Here is a 17,836-nt window from a genome sequence, read left to right on the forward strand (position 1 = left end):
GTCCGTGTGGCGGTACGCCTCTTACCGGCACCATCCAAGCCAACCGGGGGATCGATTCAGTAATCCTCTAAAATATGTCGCTGTCAACACCTTCGGGCCGGACGGTCGAATGGGAAGGTGACGACGTGACGAGCGAGAGGGAGAGGACCATTAAGGTGCTGTTTCCCCTTTCGGTGTGAGGCCGCTTCGAACTAACGACGGCCGAGTACCCCGGGAGAAAATGACGGAGCGCTCGAGCGCTTTACCGTGAGTCCTTTGACGTACACGTCAAGACCGGATGCGACTTTCCGGTTGTGAAAGCTTGCGAAACAAAAACACGGGTTTTGGTTGAAAAAGCTCACAGACCACTCAGTAGCTTGTGCACGGCAAAGGGTGTCGTCGTCGTCACCGGTGCGCAAGCGTCCGGTCTGTCACGGCACTCACGAACGCACACTGGCTTCCACTGTAACGCTTCGTAACGCCTAGATAGGTACTCGGCGGCTCGGGCAGTTCGTGTCGGGCTCCTGTTTTTGGGGAGATTAGCTTGCAATACTGTCACGCGCGTACTGCGCTTGCTCCTGATGGCGGTAAATATTGGCAGCCGAACGTCCCGAGGTTTGGGCCGAAGTTTGACAGCTGCTCACGGTGCGCGCGTGTGTGTGTGTTTGTGCGGACCGAGCGTTACCAGGCACTTAGCCGCACAAATTCGGTCGTCCCAGTCAGAGCCAGCAATGTTGTCCGGTTGGTAGGGAAGCGCGATTTTACGACAGTTGTCATCGTCCTCGCCCACCCGAACGGGCCAAGATAGAGCCATTGTGTGCGCACCGGATTTGGTTGGTAGCGGATTTGGATTTGCAGTGCGGTAGGTTGTGTAAACGTGAGAACGCGCAAAGCGAAAAGTGTTGCAAGGAAAGTCCACAACACTTTACGCACTTTACGATACTGCCTGAGGGGTTACATTGTACGTGTGCGTAAGAGAAATTTCACGCGAGTTGCCTGTGGAAGGAATTATGTTCAGTTAAACGCTTTAATCAACAGCGAGCAAATCAAAAGTGAAGGAATGTGACGGGTAAAGTGAATCGTCAGAGCTCAACAAATCAATGACATATTCAAGGCTTGTCAGCAGCTGAAGCCGATTCGGGCTGACATCGCTGAACTTAGGGTTGCGACGTGTGGTTGTGCCAGAGAACAAACGGCGAAGGCTTAGCATGTATCTGCTTAGCAGTGCGAACGGGGCGAAAGGCGCGAAAGAAGCCAAAAGTTAGTCCTCGCAAGACGGCGGCAAGTTTATGTTTATTGTGATCTTTTCCGGAGTCTATTCGGATATTTTTGGAAAGTTCCCTTATCCAGCCTGTGTCCTCTTGCTCGACACGAACAATCTCTTCGAAAGAAATAGGAGCAAAACTTGTTTTCTTCTCCGTATGTGTTTGTGAGTGCGAGTATGTGTGTTTATGTGGATTGAAAGTGCGTGTTCCAGGGGGTTGGGGGTGGTGAGTGGTGGAGGCGGTGAGACGTGAGTAAGGAAAAGTTTTGCTTTCGGCAAGAAAAGTCAGCACAGAAAACCGTAGTGCGGCGGAAGAAAACCGGTTGTTTCGAGGCTCTGTTGTTGCGGGAAAACTCGCAGACGGACGACTACGACAACAACTATGACGGCGTGAACGGTCCAGGTCGTGGTGGAAATGCTCGTGGTGGAAAAGTTGCTCCAAGCGTTCAACGTTCCAACGCCACCCGGCAGGTCACCGTTTCCGATCCATTGTTTATTATTATTTCCTATTATCAGCTGCGCCATTTTCGTGATTGAGCGATCGGAGTCGTTCCTTCATCATCGGTCCGGTCAGTGTTCCGCGCGGGCTTTCAAAACCTTGTACCGGAAAAGCTGCTGACAGAGTTATTTGTTGCTGTGCGAACCGTTTGTAAAATGAAATTTTCGTGGAATTTGGCAGGGGACCAGAGCAAAGTAAAATTAAACGCAGCAAAACGGCAGCACGGTCCAGTGCAGTGACGGTTCGGTTCTTGGATTCCTACGGTGGGGAAAACGGATGGGAGAAATCGGGCGGGGGAAAAATCTTTAATTTAGGAGTGTGATTTAAATTGAATTTTATTTTCCCAGTCTCTGTGTAGGGTGTGAAAGCAATGCGATTCGGTGTAGATTGTTCAGTGATAAAGTGTATTAAAGGTTGATAAAAAAGTGCTTCAAAACCGCAAATAGCAAGAGTCGAAACATAACCGAAAAGTCCCAAGTCCAGGTCCTTCCCCCAACAGAAAGGCCACAAGGTGGTTGGCGGAAGCGGCTAAGGATCGTTTGCGAACCAAATTTAGGTTTTTGCCTCCTTTCTTATCGCAGTCACGTAAAGCTTTTCGCCGGGGCGCGCGCGTCTGGGCAACCCGGCAACACGGCCCCGCAGGGGCTTCGTCGCGATATGATTGTCCATTATTTGGACTGGCCTGCTCGCTCAGTTTCGGTCCGTCTGTGCTTAATCTGCATAAAAGCTTAATGAAGGAAAAAAGCGACGCAGCTCGCTTCCATTACCTCCGGCGGCTCCAGAATTCCGGCCCCCAAGTTGGGCCATCTGGGAATGGGAATATTTATTCGCCGAAGTGAAAACGAGAAGTGAAAAGCCAGTGGAAAAGTAACGCTACCGGTGGTGGGGAGAGGTGCTGGTGGTGGAGAAGTGGAGTAAAAGCACATACACACACACGCGTACAGAAACAGGAATCAACGAGAGAGAGAGAGAGAGAGAGAAAGAGCGAGAGGAAGTGTTATCATTTAGTTGAGCGCTGTGAAAATTCCTTTCAGCAGAGCCGTCGGAAGTTGGCTGCGAAGGTACATCGGTGGCGGGAACAGCATTTCCGGAGAATTACTTAAAGGTATGGCTATATTTTATACTAACTCGATAGCAGAAGCGATGCTGTTTTCTTGTTAACTTAATTTCATTACAAAGGCAATCATATTTACTAGCTTCCTTGTGTCTACCTGAGAAAAAGAAAAGTCTCGGAAATTAAGACGTTAAGTCGTCGGAATGGCAATCACCCGACGGTCCTCCAATCAATCGCTGAGTGATTCCAATGCATTGTGTCCAGCGATAAATCTTGCTCTTGGTACACGTGTCCTGACATTGCTGAGAATACAACATCAAGGAAATATGTTTGCTCTCGAGTGAAATATGTTTCCCCCGGCTCAGACCGCGTCTCGGAGACTAGGAGGGCAGCACACTGCGAGGTGGGAAAAATTTGTTCCTTCCAAGCACGCCAGTTCCATGGTGACCTTCGGCGGGCTTTGTCCAACGACGCCTTAGACCCAACGAACCAAACGAAGGAAGGCGCGGAGACTAATGGGGTGATCCTGGGAAAATGTTGAAGCGTATCTAACGACGAAACAGCACAGTAACGAATCGAATTCCTCATTTGATTGAGATTCCAGCGAAAGCGGCCCGATTCCCCGGCACAAAAACGGTCCCGATGGTCACCATCACCACCGGACTGATAAATGAGAAACGATTTTCCTTCCGAAGCAGCAGCAGCAGCCGCATCAGGACGGCGGGAAAAATCGATTGCGCTACGGGGTCTGTGGAGCACACCGGGAGCACACGTCTTTCCGTTTCCGTGGGGTAGAGTATGATATTTTTCCAGTTTTGATTGATTGTAGAACATTTCCGCCTACGCACGGTGGATCAACACACGGTGGAAAAAGGGCACGAAAAGCGCGCGTGTGTGTGTGTGTGCGAGAGAGGATGGTCACACGGTGCGTCACGTAAAATGAATGGTTTCTTCCACGAAACGGTGCGTACAAGGGTTCTTGGAGGGTCCGTCGATGGGCCGTGGACGTAGAAGCAACCCGGTCAATAGATGGCCGAAGGAACGATGCCGATCCATTATTATGTTTCGCCAGTTCTTAACGAAAATGCCCGTGCGGAAGATTGCGACGACACGATATCTTCATTATTTCTATTAGCGAGATTGGTTTGAACGTGCACAAACGGAACAATATTGACACAGTCCTCGGTCAGCTGGAAGTAACTTACACGCATCCTTTTGATGTGCTGCGGCACCGTGCCTATGTCCTGCAGCCGAACGCTCAAGAATTCTATTGTTGTACCTCTCGAGAGACGGGCAGCAGCAACCGGTAGTGAAAGAAGCACGTGAAGAAGCTTAAGTTCGTTTCGCTTTGATTGAATGAACAACTCGGAAAGGAGAGTTGCTCTTGCTTCGCGCAACTGACAGCCCGGTGACACACCGCCTGACATTTAAGTAGGCGTATTAAGTTAAGCATGGCGCAAGCAAACAAGCAAGCAAGTAAGTTAGTCTCCATTTTCGGAAGAAATCCCATTTCCATCGTTGCCATCAGCAAAAAGGTAAATAAATCAGTACGAGATACGTGTGCCCGGGATAGGCGACACATCCACTGCACCAACCCTATAATTGAACGTCGCTCACGTGCAGTTCTGATGAATTTTGGCCCCAGCAAAGTTACGTATTTACAAATTTTGCTCAAACAAACGCAAACTCAATTACCTCTTTCGCACCGGGCGCTGAGTAAAACGAGCAGCAGCAGCATTCCCGGGCTGGTGGTCACGAAAAACTTGCACCCGGATCGGGAGCAGCTTGGGGAAGCAGCACCAAAATTATGGCACAACTTTTACCAAGTCAGTACGCCAGACAGCCGTTTGTTTTTTTTTTTTTTTGTCAATGCTCGGTGCACGTGCGAAGAAAAATTAAACTAAGCCCTTCCACGGCTTGCATCAGAGGAAGGGAAGAAGAAGGGGAAGTGGGAGGCGGAAAAATCACTCTCGACATGCAGCTTTACAAGCTGTTACAAGGCACACATTTACATAATACAATATTTATGATGATGACTAGTCATGTTTGCTAAGAATTATCTCGTTAGTGAAACATGAATTAAATATTTCGCGCGGATGTGCGCTCGTGTGTGTGTGTGTTTTCTATGTGGGAGAGGGTGGCCTGGGAAAAGCGCAGCCTGATGGAAGTGATGGCTCAGCTCTGAGGTGCCGTAGGGATGGTGAGTGGTGAAAATTGAATTTTCCACAATAGACAGAACAATACACCCAACCCAGCGCTTACGCTAAGCTCCGTGTTCCCACAATACGCTTGTATGTTCGCGAATCGATCGAGTGGATCCCGCTTTTGTGATGTGTGACCCTGCGAAGTCTAAGCAGGAGTGGGAAATGAGTTGCCCTTCAGCCCATCGTGTATCATGACAAAACTCAACATCCTGCAGCAGTAACTCGGCCGCCTCCTTATGTGGCAGCTCGAAAGGATCACCCCCCTTTTAGGCTCGTCATTCACCCATTCAACGTCATCGTTTCCGATACCGGGCGACTGCTTTGGTCGACCTGGGAGAAGCGTGTTCACGGTGAGTGCAGCAATTTCACACATTTGATTCAATCAAGCACACGGTCTCCGATGGGCCACATTCCTCGAGCGAGGGCCCGACACCGGTGCTTGCTCGCTTGCTTGTCTTCTGGACCGGTCCAATGTCCGCGTTTAGTGCGAGCATAATGCTGATATAAGTGCGGTCGATTTGAGTGCTTGCTTGCACGGCAACGACACCGTTCATGACGCCGTGGCGGTGGGATAAAGATGGATGAACGGTGGTCGGTTGATAGTGGCGTCATTTCTTAAAAGCTCGTCACTATACAATGCCGACAATGGCAATGGCTGGGGTGAGTACAGGGGACGTTCTTCGATGTGACATAATAAGCCTTGAACTGCTCTGCACACTTTGCTCGCCTTTCGCCTATTGCGCCAGTGTCTCGCGATTACTCCTTTCACCGGCGACCGGGCGAACGTCGGAAGGATTCTGCAGTGGGTGCAGTGATTGAGTTTTCCGTCCCACCCCGATGCTATTGTGTGCCGGTGTGTGCCTTTTGCTACACAACACCCGGTGGCAGGAAAACGACTAACAATACCGTCCATGATCACTCGAGTGTTTTATGGAATCAAACAATAGCTCGCTTTCAGTGCCGGTGCCCGCTCTTCCCAACGTAATTGTGCCCATTGGAAACCTTGCAAACCTTCTTGAATGCTGGCGTTTGAGGCTCAAAGGGAGCAAAGGCTCTTGGCTGGCTGGCTGGCTGGATGGCTGGCTGGCAGGCAGGGTTCTGTTGGATAGTGCTGGGATGGCAAATGGACACGGCGATCCCAAGCAAACGGATGAAGAGTGGAAATCTGTGAGAAGCAAAATATGCTGATTGTGCAGAAAATAAGGCAAAAACCTTAATGGGGCAATGGTCCGGACGAATGTGCATGTGGAAAGGATAAAGATAACAGCACGGAGCAGAAGGATTCTACGGTGCTTTTTTTTACTCCTCATTCACCGGCGTGAAGTATGACCGTCCGGACCGGTTGTGGTTGTGTTCTGAAAGCTTCGGGATTTCTATGAACATTTATCATTCTCGCTGGTTGTGCAGTTTCCTTCCAACAAATGGAGAGCCATCGCAAAGATCAATTGCAGTGTTGCTGGTCAAGTTTTCTTTTATTCAAAGCGAGGGGGGGCGGGGGGATGCCGAGTGGGGTTAACAGCTTCTTCTTTTATTGTTTGATTTAAGAAGGATCGTGCATGATGAATATAAGCTTTTGATTATTTGAACCAATTTCGACCAAACTCCACTGACGACCTTGGGACTTTGTCAGTATGCAAAAAGGTCATCAATATTAGCTCTCGCAAGGCTAGCAGAAACATTCTTCAAACTGTATCCAGCGTAACAATTTTTAATTTCATGTCCCATTTCCATCACCGAGGCCGACCTCTTAACTAACTTCGCCATGGAAGTCGTTTTCCCGATCGAAGTGTGGCCAAAGTGTGGAAAGGTTTCAATATCGAACCGTTTTGGGCGAAAAAGGATCTCACTTCTTGTTAAATTGAAACCCCACACCGTGCCACGCTCAGACCGTATGGTCGATTGGGCCTCTCATCTTTTCTGGTTCGGTTTGGTTGCCCTTGTCTCAAGCTTCATTTCCGGTTAGTTCAGTTTTAACAATATTTTCCCTTTTTCTCAGAAAAACGAAACTGTACCGCTACAACCTGCGTAAAGCGGAACCACAAAAGGTTTACAGTTTTCTTTTGTTTCGGCTTGTGTCGGTTGTGCTTGGGTTATCTTCTTCGAGGCAAAGAGAGCCTGTGTTGAGTAGCCGTTTCTGAGTAGCAGAGCCTCTGACCGAAGCTAAGAAATGTCCACATTTCGGCAACTTTTTTGTGGATTCGTTTGAAAAGGGGTTAGATTGTGCTCGGCTTTGTTTGCATGCATACGGTGCCTGTCAATGGGCCTGTGATGGTATTGTCGATAGTCTTCCCAATCAAGTTCAAGGGAAGGAAATCATGCCGTGTTTGGTTGAGTAAATGTACCCTTTATGTCCTCGGAGTCAAGTAAATAAAAATCAACTTCAATAGAGTGCAAAATGTTCTTGTACGTGCTTGAGACATTCTAAGATCGAAGACAATTGCAATGCTACTTATTCTTTGAATGTCTAGACGAATGATCACTCTGTTAAATTCCCTTCGAGAACAGGTTCGAGCTTCATTTAGACATAACACATAGTCGCTTTGAGAGAAGAAAAACTCATGAAATTACTCACTAAAGCCTAGAGTAGGATCACTGCAGTGTAATAAATCACTTCTTTATAAACGCTACTGTAAATCGTACCAAACGATTTTGAAGACGTTAGCCTTCAAATCTTCAGCCATAGTTTGCTGTCTATAACAGCTTTCTACAAAACTTTGAATATAAAACGAAAACTATAAAGACTACAGCTAGCAGTATAATATTTCAAGGCAAGCAGCACGAAGCTAAGCACCTCGACCATCCTATCAAAAGTCGAAGAATCACGTGATAAAAAGTACTTTATCATAATAAATATGTTATAATGTGGTGAGAAATGAGGCTCAAGGCTTTGGGAAAGGCCAAACGCCTTCCAACCTTTCGTTGCGTCATCGTGCTGCGGGACGAACTCCATCATTTTTTATACGTCCATCGAACGTGTAGCGCAAGATACATCAAGCCCGATGGTGGAACCGATTGTCTGGCTGACGGCAAGGTAAATCTAGCCTGATGGATTTCTCACTGATACTTGGTCCGCGGTTGCTTTCGGGGTGAACCTTCCGGAGGCTTTTTTTCTCCTTCTTCTGGTCTAATTTCTGCCGGGCTGTAGGTCGGCCCGGTAGAAGGGATGAATTATGGATTTAATCTCCCGAACCCACGGCAAGCGCCTGTTTTGAACGTTTCTGACAAACTGTTACAGGGAGTGAGGGAGTCCCGGGGTATGGATGACGGGGCGACGGTGTAATGGTATGGTTTTGGTCGAAACCTACGTCTTTCGTTCTTATCTATTTTACCAACAGTGGACATCCTCAATGGAGCGCTAGTTGAGCGCTAGAGAGTGGTAGTAGAGTAGTTGTATCCAGGGCGGCACTCCCGTCGGATGTGCAACATTGGACGCTTTGATTCGGGCTTTACATATGCCGGATACGGAGCTGGTACGAGTGCATTTTGCCGAGTCGGACGAATGAATGACGGAAGAAGCGCACGCCGAGATATCACTGAAAGGATAGTTTTGTGTGCGGGAACTGTGGCACTTGCTAACCGGGCAAGATCCTTCGTCACGATACGCCGGTACAGTCTAACGAGTTCCATTATCCCATCCATCAGACCGGGAGGGCGAGGGCAACCCGCCACCCGCTCCCGTTCGGTTGGTCGTGCGGGGGCAAACGAAAACGATAGACCTGAAGCGGTAGTCCTTAGTTTCAGTTCACGTTTGGCAAGTGGATTCTTCGCCGTGTGTGTCTGTAGACGAGACTCTACTGGGCCGTAGGTTTAGAAATGATGCATAGCCTTTGTTGGTGAATCGGTCGGACGAGGGTGATATCGGGTGACCGTGTGTAAAGACTCGGCAGGAAAGTAAATCCAGGTCGTACACCACAACCAACCAGGTTCAGTGCCGCTGTCTGTCACCCGTCCCGTGTCGACTGCCTGTACGCTTCAGGAGTTCCACCTTTATGTGGGATGATTCCTTAAGCTTGCCCTGTTTTCTTCGTTCGCCCGCTGACGGTAAAGTCGACATGCTACTTGCGATACTACCGTATCTGGCCTCCAAATGCCACCGAACAAAGTGTGCTCCATTGTACGCTTCCGGGCGGTCTCAAAAAGGACACAAGAAAGAGAAGTGGTTACAGAGAAGAAAAAAAAAAGGAGACAAACCAAGCCTAACCAGCCAGCCAGGCAGGGCTGAAGTTGAGTGCAGGACCGAATGTGAAGGCGTGTCGCAAAGCGTTTGTTGTTTATAGTATCATATTCTTCTCCGTACAATGGCGACAGATTCCTTTGATACGCGGGCCGATTGTAGTACAAGGTTTCGCTTTTCTGTAGCGAAGAAAATCGAATGCTTTTCGAGCTTTAAAAACTTCGGACATGAAGAGCTACGGCTTTGTTTTGCCGAGCGGGAATCTATTTAAAAGAATGGAATGTTTGCTCCATTATGTGACCCGAACAACATGCTAGCTGCGTTTTTGTGTGTACCTGCTTTTGCGCAGCACAGACACAAATTTCCCGCAAAGAGTAGCTTTCCCGTGAGGGAAAAACTTCAACTTCGTGGTAATTGAGATGCATTTTTTCGTCTGCAGCCAATGCCACCGTGGTTGGCATCTGTTTTTCTTACCTGAAGCATGCGTCAGCGTCAATGTTCACGCTGCCAACGACGAAAAGTGCACGATAATCTGTTTTACAATGTGCAATTCGGTTTGCTGGCGAAAATGAACTAAGAAATGTGGTGCACCGTCACCGTGGGCGAAACACTGTTTGGCTGCAGTCCCGATTCCCTGCTGGATGCAATCGGTGCAATATCTGCTGCTGCACGCTGGCAGCTGGCATCGCTCCGGCAGCCCTCCCGATGCCACACCACGGAGGTGCGAGCTTCAGCTGAATGTTTTATCGCTTCTTCAGCATGATGTGCGCGCGAACAAAGCAGAGAGCAAACAATTATTTCCGAAGCTTCAATCATTTTGTGTGTCGGAATGGTCTGTTGTGCAACTTGCGGTGGTTTTTCCTTGCGATCGAATGCCTTGCGCCACATGCACATCGGTCGTTGTTCGATTCTTTATCTGTGCCCACTGTGTCGCTGTGCGTCTGAAGCATTAGGATCCGGGATAAAAAGCATGTTGTTCTACTTTCAAAAGCATTTCCGGTTCGAGCGATGGCAAGAGGGCTGTGCGGTAGTTCTACCAGAAGTCACAGAAGTGTGGATATTGAAGGCGTAGGAGGCGCACGTACCAAACGAAACAATGTGTGGCACATCATCATCATCACCAGCAGCAGCATCATCTACGGCGTGATGATAGAAATGATTTACTCAGAACTATCGTTCACCATTGTGCATTCTTTGGGGGTACGATTCTGTCTGTGTTTTTGGCCGACACATCAGGAAAACCTGGGAAAGCGAAACCTGTACACTTTCCTTCGTTAAATAGTTACCACAAACATAGGGAGGAATGGGGACGAACCAACTCAGCACAGCTTTTGACAGGTGAAAGGATAGAAAGATCTCGTTTTTTAATCGCAATAGACACTCCGACCGAGGAGCGACAGAGATGTCCGTGTCCGTGTTGAAACCCGGGAAAGTGTGAGTCCGTTTTCTGAGGAAAATTTTAATTGCACACTAACCGCTCTTGGCGGTCAAAGTGGGACCAGAATCACTTGATGCTTTTGGTGGGCAGTGAATGAGGTAAGCGAATGAAATGGATCCCTCTGTTGACCCCGGGATGCACTCGACTGATTTTCTTTCTGGTGCACTTCTAAGGATTTGTCGGCTGGGTGAAAAACACTTTACCACACACTCGGGGCTTTTCTGCTGTTGTTTTGTGATGCCAACGTATTAAGCTGGCACCGTTGCTAGGCAATAAATCCTTCCCACGTTTGCAACGAAACACTGTAAAGAAAGGATCTGTATGGATACGACAGCAGCTCTACTCCATTACGGTTCCTGTTATCTCTGATCCCATCCACAGAACATGCCTCTTTGTTGAAGATTTCGTAGATAAATTTCAAACATCTATTCAAGAGCTTCAGTCCTATATTTTATTATTTTCTGTGGCGCTTTCATTGTGCTTCTCTTACCGAATGACTGCCATTTAAGTGAAGAACTTAACATTGAGGTATAGACAGGCAGCCTAGTTTCCAGATGCTGGTTTAATTGCGTCAAACCTTTTAACCGTTCTCTACGTTAATGAAGGAACTAGCATTAACGTGGATACTAAATCTTTTACTTTATCAGAAACGATTTACATTATTAGTTTTTTAATAATAATTCATATTTTCAAGTGCAGTGAAAACGAGGGAAAAATTTATGTTTATTTTCCGCATCGAATCCTCGCTGGATTGGTTTACATTCAAGTAAGCGTGCTTCTGATCGTCGTTGCGAGCAAGAGAGAACTAAATCGAACACCCAAATGTGCAATGTCCTTTATTTTTATTGCTCGAACCGAACCAACGAACGACGAAGAAGTTAAATTATTTTATCAACAGCTTTTGAATACGAAACGATCGCAACCAACAGAGCGACGGCACAAGAAATAAGGGAACGAGTATCTAATAATCCTTTGCATACACTTACCCTCTCTCGATAGTGAAGTGAACAAGAGCCAGGACACTCAACGCACGCAGGGATGGGTGTCGTTGAAACAAAAACTGAATACTTCGTTAGTTGACTATCGTTAACCATCGACAAGCGCTAGTCTTTTCGCCACCTTCTCTGGTGGCATCACCACCAGCCAGCTATGAAGTGCCTGCGTTATGTAAATGAAGCGAGTGAGAGTGCTACGGCGCGGAATCCGTATCGTAATCCAATCCACGTTCCCTGCCAGCAGACACACACACACAGAATCCGGAGAGAATGGTTAGAAAAAGCACGAGCACTTTAACCACAGGACCGCAGCACAGAAAGATGATGAGGCTGGGTTGTGGGAGACGCGATGCTAGTCACGCCGTGGTGAACGCCGGACAATCCCGGCTCGGGGTGGCCCCGGGTGGTGGAACTTCGTGTAGAAGCACACGCTCTCGGTGGCATTGCACGGAAGTGATGCATTAATTTTTGCGCAGTGAACTATAATTGTTGATATGATGGGTACGTGTCCTGAGAGCGAATTTCCCACTTCCCTGAAGTGAAGAAAGATCTGGCATTGTGATTGTTTTCAAGTGTATGTGTGTGTTCTACAGGGAGCGGTTGAATTGTCATTCGTGATTGTGATGAGACGTGGAGGCTGCCACGATGAAGATAGCGCGCTTTGGAGTGCTTGTTTTTTGTGCTAGACAATTCCATACAACTGGTCATTACACAATCAGCACTAGATTAAGGGTCAGTTTTTACCGGTTTCGGTGAGGCCGTCCGCCTTCATTCAAGTGTTATCTTCATTAATGAAATTTGAAACACAAGCCAAAAACCCATTCCGTACGTGCTCACCAGGCTTCACCGCCGTCTCGTTCACGTGGATGATTGACGGGTTTGGAGAGTGTGGCCTATCAGCGTTTCATTGCACCAATCTACCACAGTGGCAGCGGTTACGGTGTCAGCGCCATTTGCCCATACCAGCCAAAACCGAAGTCTTCCGGCAGGCCGTCTGCCCGGAAGAAAATAAACAAAGCATGGCCCCCGTGGTCTATCAGCAAGGTGGCGCAAGGTATCGACGAACCGCAAACTCGAGCGAACGTCACGTGCTCTCCCGGGGTTAGGACGTCAAAAGCGTGTCATATTTCAATTGCTGTTGCTGTGATTCCGTTGACTGTGGTATGTCATATGACGAGTCGGTATGAGGGTGTCCTTGACATACGTACCTGATTGAAGAAGGTGTTACCATAGAAAGGGAGGAAAGGAGGGAGTGAGAGAGAGATAGAGATAGAGGGTCGAAGGACGTGCTGTAGGCGGAAAATTAATTAACATACGACATCGTGTAATCGTGATGAGCCTTCAAGTGTGTGTGTGTGGCGGTAATTTGTCAGCAGCAGGAGAAGATCCTGGCCTATCAACATACGCCTAGCGACGGTGTTTGGAGTCGCGCCAAGATGGAAGCCATGCTGCCTTGTTTACAAACATTGTTGACGCAAGAGTTAGCGCGTGTCATTTATTTTTGTAATCCTTTCATACCGAAATCTCATTTTGCGTCACCTCTGCGAGTGCGAAGATATTGAATCCACAATGTTGCACTATTTTTGATGAACGGATCAACTTCGTCGGGCTGTGTTTGCGGTTGTGGTTTCCTGCGTCGGTGCTGAGCTATGCGGCATCGATATCTTTCTAGGGGAGTAAAGTTTTTCTTTCAAGGTTCGCTCGACAATCCTGACACCTTCAAACGACACCCCGGGACACAAACATTCCAGGACAGTGTCCGGGAACGTGAGCGATGCTCCCGATGCGAGCCCTAATTTCGATTCAGCTGGTATGGGGCGCACATAGCGACACTTTGTCATTCTCATTACTGTCAGCCGTTTGACACTCTGGCAGCGGAGGAGTCTTGAGTGGAGGAGTCAAACGAAGGGACAAACGCGAGAAGTGAATGCGACCCGAAAAAAAGAAAAGCTACGTGACGTGACGTGTTGGTGGGTGGCTGTTGGACGCCAGCGACGAGCTCACGCACCCACAACGCCAAGCCAGCCATGCTGTACCAAACATGCCAACTTCTCCGGGAGTGTGAAGCCCGAAAAACATTCACGGAGTTTGCCACGTAGCGAGCGCCATTTTGATCGGATGGTTTTTGCGTAACACAAACGAAACGATAATGGTTGTGATCCTTCCCGTTTGATTTCCACGCAGTCGTTTGCATTCACATCATTATGCTTGGCTGCATGCTCACCTACCTTTGTTTCGCAACATGCGTATACGCCGAGCAGCAGTTGGACAATCACTTTTCAGTCTTATTCTATCTCACCGGTTAAGCACAATCGACCAAACGTCCCGCAACTCATTCGACGCACCGAGAGCTTCGGGATTAAATTCTGTTTCGAAAGGATAGCACACACACACACAGGCGCGCGCACAGTCCCACAATTGCTGTGCTTACTTAAGCGTGTGTGAAGCCTATTTGTACACATTTCCATCCACAGATAGGCAGCGCATACATGTGTGCAGCACCTTTTGTGAGACTCCTGTCGTACAGCGGGGGAATGCAAAAATATTGTTCCCAACATAATGCTCTTATCAACTGTCGGGCCGAGCTCTCGAAGCTGGGATTAAAATTCATTACACAATCGAAGGTGGTTGTTTCGGAATTGCGACAGTTTGGAAAAACTTTTCCCAGCTTCAGGGCCTTTGGGGAATTGCGCTCGGAGGAGGGAAACAGTTTATTGGAATTATATCGACTTGTGTAAATTAATTAGTTGGCCGATTATGGCATTCTCGGTAGGCCACCGGATAGGTTGTCATGGGCGGTAAGATTACTGGCAACTAAATAAATTAATCAAGTGTGCCATGATTTGCACCACGGAGCCATTGCAGCTGGTGTATCACGCACACTCTCTCTGTCTCTCTCTCTCGCTCTCCCTTTCTCTCTCTCTTTCGAAACAAACGCTACACTAGCTTTTGGGGAAGCGCATACGCAATGGAGATGTGTGTACTAAAATTCGTCCTCACTATCACGATTGAAAGTTGTATTGTACGCAAGTAAAATAAAGCTGGCCTATTTTTCTATGAAACTTCAACGCGCAAGTAGCCGGCAGCACGACACCTGAGAATGTTGAGCAGCAGCAGCACCAGCACCAGGAAGAAGTTCGGCTTGTTAGCTGAATATCCATCAAGTGTTGTGGATAAAATATGTGCCAGCGGAAAATTAATATTCTCTCGGAGGAAATAATTGAAACCGAATCTCTTGGAAAATGCCTTCGATCGTTCGTATGCCTGACGATGGTCGGTGAACGAACGGCCTAGCTAGTATAGAGACAGTGTACGGTGTACCCGGGGCAAGGAAACATGGCAAACGTGGGATGAATTTTTATCTTAATTAAAAGTTCGGCTATCTATCGATTGGAAAAGCCTGCGTCGTCCCGGCTGACGTCGTCGTCGTAGTCGTCGTCGTTCTCGTTGAATGTTTTCGCACATTTTCCAAAGCGCATCGAATTCCAACAGCTGTGGGAGTGAATCGTAGCGCGTTCCGGAGCTAGTGTGTGGGACCAGGGGCTTTGATAATTTTGCTCTAAAATTTACACAAAATCAATAGCCTCATCGGCTGTACGGTCGGGTACGGCTTGGGTGTAGGATGCAAAAGAACGAACGTATCGAGCCAGCTGCCGGAGCTGCGGATGTTGATCGAAACTGTGGGCTGGAATGGCCGGAGGAGGATTAATGAGATCTTTGCGGGATGAATGGTTAAGGCGGAGTCAGAAATGGAGGAAAAAGACAACAAGGTATTGATGATTTTATTAAGCAAACCGTATTCTGTCGAGTTTTATTGGAAGAGCGTGTGATTGTGTTTGTTTGAAGATGTCTGACTTTGGTCGAATTGAGTTAAGTTAATTTAAGGTTTGATTCTCTGTTCAAGGATTAGCACAAAGTTGATTTTTATTTACACCAGATAGCATTGAGTTGTGTGAGCAGATTGGAAGAAACATTTACGCTCCTGTGGAGTGTGCCTTTAAGGTTCAGTGACGTCGTTTCGTCGAAAAGATCTGGGAAATAAATTCATGAAAAACTTTCATTCAGCGACTCATAATCCGCTTTTCTACCCGGGGTTCGAAGCGATACGGGGCGAACCGATCGACGGGTGTGTCGAGATGTATAAATAATCCAAGAAGCGCAATGGAAAAGTTGATAAGGCAAATGGATAATAAACGGGCTGGCAGTGAAGCCATCGGCACCTTCACCGGCACCGTCAGCTCACGCACCGCACCGCGTTGTGATATGATTCCGAAAATGAAACTTTCGAACGGATCGGATAAGGGCGGGTTTTGATTATCCGTTTTTACTCAGGCAAAGCCCGGGACCGGTCCCCGAACCGGTTGAACGATGTGTAAGGCGTGTGCCTTTTGACGGAGGTCCCACCGACTCGAGTGCTCGTGTGGGAGGTGAAATTATTATATTTATCAAAACCACGATTTATGCTAATAGGATTTGCGGGAGCTCGTCGTGGACGGGGAAAACAGGCAAGGCGCCCGAGAAAAACAAGCTATCCATTAATGGGGACCGACTCGATAAGACGGCCGGCACGCATACATATTTATGTGGGTACATGTGCATCCATTTCCTCGAACATGACGCTCTTACACGAAGATCCTTGATTGTGTGGGGTCTTGCAGCAGTGGAGGTATCTGCGAGCGTCGTGACTGCAACCGGATCTCAAGATAGCAGTGTTATCCACTCCGATTTCTTGTGGTACATTTCCTCTCGATTTCATTTCGGGTGGAAAAAGGAAACTTCTCCCTTATCCGTCCGACGACGCTTCAATGTGGACAGTTTGTCTTAGCTTAGTTCCTCGTTACCGTCGATGACTGCAGGAGCGGATTAGGTTTACTTCCGGTAACCAATGCTGAGCTGGATTTTTATCTCTCTCCCACGTCCTGTTATCCCGTCGTTCGGGACATAAATGTCCGATCAAGAAGGACAGCCGAAAACGGATCATCGATTTTCAATTTCCATGATGTGTAAGTGGGTGGAGGAGGAGCTTTTTTTGTGTTGCGTTGGTGTTGGAGTGAAAGTTTTCCGATTTCGTGTGTTTTTTTGTTGTTGTTGTCCGTTTTGGATCGGTCCCGAATGATGGAAAGTGATGAAAATTCTGAATTTCCAATTTCACCAGTGGTTTTCCCGTTTTTTCTTTGTTGACACCGAATCTGCCTTTTTCGCACTCTTTTGCTCCCGTTGAACTTGTTTTGTGTGGCGGCTAATCCTTCGGGATGCAGAAGGTTGGTTACGCTCGAGTGTACCCGGGATGCGGGTTCCGGATGTAGATTAGCAACCTCGAATGTTGCTACATTTCCGAGGTTCGGGTTCGGGTACTGTTGTTAACGATCGTCCAGTCCGCAGTTTGCGTTGACCCTGTGTCCAATCATGCTGCTACTGCCTGGTCCCAGGTCCCAGTTCCCACACCCGGGCGTCGTGCCGGGCAGTTACTTTCACGATGGGAGTGGTAAAAATTGGATTACTGCCCAGACTTTTACCCTAATTTTCTTTGGGGTGACTTGATTTTATTACCACCTAGGCGTAGCGGCGTTGGTCTCCGTTAACTTTCGGCCGAAGCGGAAAGTGAACCTTGGGGACGAAAAATCTTTCAACTTGAACTTTACGACTCTTGCAACACCAGCAGAGCGTGCCTTGATAACGGGTGGGTACGCGAGACCCGGGTTGTGTGAAGTGTATGCGTGCTGGCTTGCTTGTACGATACAATGTTGTAAATTTCCGGCAACGGAAGTTATCAAAGTGTAACGGTTTGTTTTTCGCCACTGTACCCGTACCTGTACCACCTCAAAAGCCACAAGGCATTCAGGCGAAGAGTGTTGTTGGTTGGCCGACTTTGTTTGCGCAAGAAATTTGACTCCATAAATATCGGATCGGGTGTTGATGTTGTACGTTGAGTCCTTGGTCCGATTCCTATCGGTCAGTTTTAGCTGGCCCTGTAATTGGAAACTGACTGGAGGCAACTGTGGCAACAAAAATTGCGCTGCGACTGTTTCACTCAGCCACACGGGGTTGACTTTATTTCACTGTTGCCTAATCCAATTTTGATTTGTTCCATCAACCCGGCGTGCATGTCGCGGGGATGGCGAAAACGGCCAAATTGATTTACCCCCGGGCGACTGTTGCGTTTCCCGCGTCGCTTTCACCGCTCAATTTATGTTCGGCAATTAAGGAAAGGCGACGAAAACCTGAAAAC

At 48.0% G+C, this 17,836-nt stretch overlaps 1 protein-coding gene across 14 annotated transcripts in view; it reads left to right on the forward strand.

Annotated features, from left to right (window-relative positions):
• The window catches only part of LOC118505359, a 205,486-nt gene that overhangs the window by 68,441 nt on the left and 119,209 nt on the right, over positions 1-17,836 (forward strand). For 3 of the 14 annotated variants that reach the window (XM_036041035.1, XM_036041048.1, XM_036041050.1), the window contains exons 1-2: positions 678-841; positions 2,090-2,847. The gene's annotated coding sequence lies outside the window, so the exon portion shown is untranslated. Of the gene's footprint in view, positions 1-677; positions 842-922; positions 951-1,017; positions 1,049-1,222; positions 1,240-1,913; positions 2,006-2,089; positions 2,848-17,836 lie in introns of those variants that run through there. The other 11 variants (XM_036041049.1, XM_036041038.1, XM_036041043.1 and 8 more) reach the window with 11 other exon arrangements.

This window comes from Anopheles stephensi, chromosome 2 (assembly GCF_013141755.1).
Source record: "Anopheles stephensi strain Indian chromosome 2, UCI_ANSTEP_V1.0, whole genome shotgun sequence".
Lineage (NCBI taxonomy): Eukaryota > Metazoa > Arthropoda > Insecta > Diptera > Culicidae > Anopheles > Anopheles stephensi.